Genomic DNA, 5,288 nt, shown 5'->3' on the forward strand with positions numbered 1-5,288 from the left:
CTTGCTGCTCTAGCTATTTCTGCTGGCAGGCAAAGTCCTAGAGATGGGTTTTTTCCTAGCAACAACACCTCATTCAGTCTCTTGATGACAGTAGCAGCCTGGCATCTATTCCTTTGGGGCCCTGAGGCTATAGAGGTGTATCTGTGACCTCAGTTCCAGTGGCAGCCTCATCGTGGTTCTCCTTACCTGATTCTGGCAGAGGAGACTGCTCGAAGGCTCATTTCTATGGCTACATTAGAAAGTCTGCTCCTCCAGTCCCTCTCACAATTTTGCAAGCTCTAATTCCCTGTCGTCTTAGTCTGCTTTGGCCGCCATAACAAAATGCCATAGAGCAAAGGGCTTAAAAAACAGGAATTTATTGTCTCCCTTCTGGAGGCTGGAAGTCTGAGATCAGGGTGCCAGTACAGTTGGGCTTTGGTGAGGGCTCTCTTCCTGGCTTGCAGATGGTGTCTTCTTGCTGTGTGGTCACATGGCTTTCTTGGTACATACCTGTAGAAGAGAGAAAAATCTTTTCTCTCTTTTTAAAAAAATTATGTATTATTTTTATTTATTTGGCTGCTTTGGATCTTAGTTGTGGCAGGAGGGATCTTTGATCTTTGTTGCAGAATGCAGGATCTTTAGCTGCAGCATCCAAATGCTTAAGATGCGGAATGTGAGATCTAGTTCCCTGTCCAGGGATCAAACCCAGGCCCCCTGAATTGGAGCATGGAATCTTAGCCGACCACCAGGGAAGTCCCTCCCTCTTCTCATAAAGTCACCAATCCTATTAGGATTAGGACTCCACTTTTATGATCTCATTTAATCTTAATTACCTCCTAAAAACCCTCTTTCCAAAAATATTCACATTGAAGGGTAGAACTTAGGTATGTGAATTTCATGGGGACACAATTCAGTCCATATCACCAGTATTAAACATCCTTCTGCATAAAGCACCTAGAATGGTGTTCATTTCGGGCACTGGGTCCTGACTTTACCCATGAATTAGAGCATTTGGTATGTGTTACTTATGATGTCTAACTAGCATCCACTCTCAACAAGATCATCTCTTGAGGGCACAGGCTGTGTCTTGGTTTTTATACACACGCTATGCTTATATAGTAGGTATCTGCTCAGTAAACATTTGTTAAGGAATCAATGCCCTCTATAAGCAGGACAGAGCCTGAAGCACTTCTTAGGTTGAGTAGTCTAGAAATTCAAGCATCCTGCTCTGGATGCCCCAGTCCAGCTTCCTTACCCTGACCACCTTGCCCCATTCTGGAACCTATACTTCAGAAGGGGAGAAGCTTAGCTCTGAAGAAGAGAAGTGAGCAAACCAAGTCTGGGTTTCCAGTCTCCATTTTTGACAAGATTATCCAGTTCCTTGAAGACATATTTAATTGCAAACATGTTCTTGTCCCTAATCTTAGAAGGGATAAACAACAAATTTGACATAATGGTGAGAACTCATGAAGTGGACCCAGGAAATCTAAATGCTCAGGTCCTGGCCTTAATAGGCCACAGCTGACCTACTTCCTAGCTCTCCAATTTTCCATGACTCACTTTGCTTTGGAGTATCAGTTTCTCTATCTGTAACATGGGTACAATAAATCTTATTCCTTTTGAACTGAGGACTGAATGATAAAATGGATTTTCAGGAACAGTTGCTTTGGGAAGGGACACTTGACTCTGTAACCTGGAAGCAAAATGTCAAGCAGAGGTCACTCAGAGGCCTGAACACAAGTACACAAGTTGGACCTCCTAACAAGGCAGTGTGTTGAAGCCCAGCATAGGCCTCCACAGCAGAAGAGGAGGTTTAAATCTTGGCTCCACGTCCTTGCTACATTCCCTGGAATGGGTCACTCACACTTTCTGAAGCTCACTCTCTTCATCTACAATATGGGATATTAACCTTCTCTCTCTGAGGGTTGGGAGGATTAGATGAAGTGGTAAGTGAGCTGTAACGTTCCTTAGTGGACACTCAGTACAAGTTGTTAGGATTTATATTTTCTCCTCTCCCTCAATCAGGTAGAGGCAGCTGGAGAGGAGGCTTCCAGGGAAATTGGAGCAGGTGTCAGACTTCTAATAAGCCCTGAGGAGTTCAGGAGGCTTTGCTCCATGGCTGGGTCACTCCGATTAACCCTTAAGGGATTCTGTAGTCTGAGAACTGGCAACATAGACGAACAAATATGTTAGTGTTGGGCTAAAGTAAAAATCTCCAAGGGACTTCAGTTTGGGGGACAGGGTGACAAGGCCTCTTTGAAGCTGAGGCTGACCCAGTCTTTTGACACCCTCCTCCACTCCTCCAGACAACTCTAAGCGTCCCAAAAGGAGAGAAGCTGACTCATTAGAAAGCAAAGAAAGCGATCAGGATCTCGCCTGAGCCCTCTAAATGCCTCCATTTGTTGGTAAGGACCTTCCTGTTGAAGGTGCCTTTGCAGGAGGGGGAGGTGTATCACCAAGGATAGAACTGGGAGAGGAAGGTCCTACCTAGAGGGTGGGGGTCGTTGGGAGGAGAAAACCCACTTCCCTCCTCTCTCCAGGAAGCTTTCCTACCCTGCAGCTGGTGCCCTAAGGATTCCCCCGCCCCGTCCCAGGCCCTTTCCTTAGAGAGAGCCTGCTGAGCCTGGAATGAAAAGAATCTCAACTACAAACAGACCTCCCGGAGGCACCCCCAACTCTCCTCCAACCACTCCAAGGCAGCTAAAGACTGGCTTCCTGGAGCGGGAGACCGGGACTGAGAGGCTAGGGTGGGGTTTGGGCTACGCTGGGCTGGGAGATGGGGCCTCTGTGGGGGGACTTTTTGCTGGAGAAGGATGGGGTGGGGGAAGGATTGAGAGGAGGGCAGGGACTAGGCCATACAAAAGCCATATTTTTTTCAAACCCCAAATCAGAACTGGAAAGAGTATACTGGCAGGGACCATGGGATTGGGCGTTTGAAATCAAGCCCGGCCCTAGCTATAAGGTCTCCACCCCAGCAGTGCAAGCAATCACCCAAATATATGAGGAGAGAGTGAATCCAGTCTCTTCCCCTTCCACCCTACCCGCAGCGTTCTCTGCCCCTCTGGACACTGGGGCGTGGTGGGCCAGGAAGTGTCTTGTTTGGTCACCCCTCCAGGAGTCAGACGTTCCCAGCCCTCAGTCTGGGCTGTACAGCTAAGTCTGAGACGGCTGCAAATGAGCTTTGAGGAGTCGGAGGGCAGGGGCTGGAATCAGAAGAAAGCTGGACAGACCAGCCAAAAGGACCAAAGGCACCGCGCCAGAGAGGCCCCCTCCTGCCTGCCACACTTCCCCAGCCCTTGGCCTCCTGCCAGCGGTCCCCTGGGAATCCCTCCCCGCTCCCTCCACCTGGATCCAGCCTAGGGCTTGGATGTGAGTTAGCCAGGGCTGTCAGTGGCCACGGATGCCCAGGCAGGGCATTAGTGGGGGAAACCCTGGGGAGGTGACCAGAGAGGACGGGCTGCTGAAGCTGGAAGCTGCCTTAGGTACGATGACCTCTTTGCAGGGGCCGCTCTCTCCGGCTTGTATAACACAGCTCCTGCCAAGGGTGGTATATAGAAAGGCACGGAGCCCACAGCGGGCTGGGGAAGGCGGCTGAAAAGGCAGCTTAAGGGCTTCCTGCTGGGTGAGATGGATTAGGGGCCTGTGGGGAGGGAGCCAGGCAGTAAGAAAGGCACTGGCCCAAAGCCAGAGCCCCTTGGCCCAAGGCCCTCTGGGATCAGGAGCCCTGGGTGTCTGGCAGGCGAGGGTCAGCGCGCTCCACCTGGACAAGGGGTGGAGAGGATGGGGGCCCAGTCAGGGAGACACACTGTGTTGAGGAGATACCATGGGGTCCCTGTAACGGAAGGGGGAAGGAGACACTCCTGAGTGAACTAACCAACTTCTAGTAAGAAAAGGGAGAAGAGACAGAGCTGATAGACCCTGCTCTTCGACACAGGAAATTGCTAGGTCTCCCTGCTACCTCCCAGAGGAAAGTTTCCTCTCAGAGGGTCCCAGGGTGGAGGGGGAATGAACAACCCTTCCTACCCGTAGATGGCCCCCTCTGCTTCCCAGGGACCCCGATATGGAATAAAATGAAGGGGACTCACCTGGTCTTGAAGTTACCACACAGACATTGATTTAGGGGAAGAGTCTAGGTGGCCACCAAGACAAAGTGTCTGACTGAGAAACCCTGGCTGGTGCCCGGAGTGTGCCATGGGGACTGGCTTCACTCTGGCCCTCAGCTCCGTGGTCTCATCCGTGAGACAATATCTCTTGAGGCCACACTGCGGAGTGGGGTAAGCAAGTGGTGGAGGAGTCAGGAGATCAGACTGTCCCACTAAATTTCAGTTTCATCACCAGTCAGCTGTGGAGAAAAAAATCTGTTCCTCTTTGTGTATTGTCAAGAGCTGACACAGGCAGTCTGGAAAATTTAAATGTGAGGTTCCAAGACACCTTTGGGCTTCCCAGGTGGTCCTAGTGGTAAAGAACCCACCTGCCAATGCAGGATTCATAAAAGATGTGGGTTCGATCCCTAGGTCGGGAAGATCACCTGGAGAAGGGCATTGCCACCCACTCCAGTATTCTTGCCTGGAGAATCCCATGGACAGAGGGGCCTGATGGGCTATAGTCCATGGGATCGCAAAGAGTTGGACACAACAGAAGCAACTTAGCATGCACGCAGGCACCAAGATATCTTTATCCCTGGAGTGTGTGTGTAAAATGATGAGTGTTCCTAGGAGGGGAGAGAACATGGAGAATAGAGACCACCCCATGGGTGCTTTCCATCTCTTCCATTTTTACAAGGACATTTAGAGCATGATATTATTGCCCCCATTTCACAGATGAGAAAAGTGAGGCTCAATAACATTATGCAATTTCTTATCCAGGTTTGTAGAAGCTTATATAATGGAGCATCCAAATTAGAAGGCAAGACTCTTAGGTCTTTAAGAGGTTAAATGGCCCCAGGGCCTGCGAGCCTATGGGCTTCTCTGTTCCTATGCTTAGAGGATTTATCTCCAGGTTTTATTCCTTCTCCTTCCAGGTTGGGCTCAGACAGGAAGCAGGCTTGGATCTCAAGATGCTTCCCCATGGTGCAGAAGGGTTGAAGGGTTGGCAAAGTGGATGAGGCAGTCAGAGAAGGTACACGTGGCCACTGGGGGCATTCTCTGGGGAGAAGGGGCTCCAGCCATGGGTACTTCAAGCTCAGGGCATCCCTGGATCAGAGCTGCCCTGTCTCCCAACTCGGCTGGGCCAGCCCCCTTCTTTGTGCTCAGTTTTTTCCCACAGCCCTGTAAGGGGGGTGCTGGGATCCCAGGCCCACCCCCTCCTGC

The 5,288-nt window shown here is 50.5% G+C and overlaps 1 long non-coding RNA gene across 1 annotated transcript; it reads right to left on the reverse strand.

Moving 5' to 3' along the window:
- Window positions 1–340: 340 nt before the first annotated feature.
- On the reverse strand, window positions 341–4,152 carry LOC120867022. The gene is made up of 2 exons (XR_005721793.1): window positions 4,065–4,152; window positions 341–489 (listed from the first exon to the last, which is right to left on the reverse strand). It is a non-coding gene; the product is annotated as an uncharacterized LOC120867022 (long non-coding RNA).
- Between the last annotated feature and the right edge of the window lie 1,136 nt (window positions 4,153–5,288).

This window comes from Oryx dammah, unplaced genomic scaffold (genome assembly GCF_014754425.2).
Source record: "Oryx dammah isolate SB20612 unplaced genomic scaffold, SCBI_Odam_1.1 HiC_scaffold_8, whole genome shotgun sequence".
Classification (NCBI taxonomy): Eukaryota; Metazoa; Chordata; class Mammalia; order Artiodactyla; family Bovidae; genus Oryx; species Oryx dammah.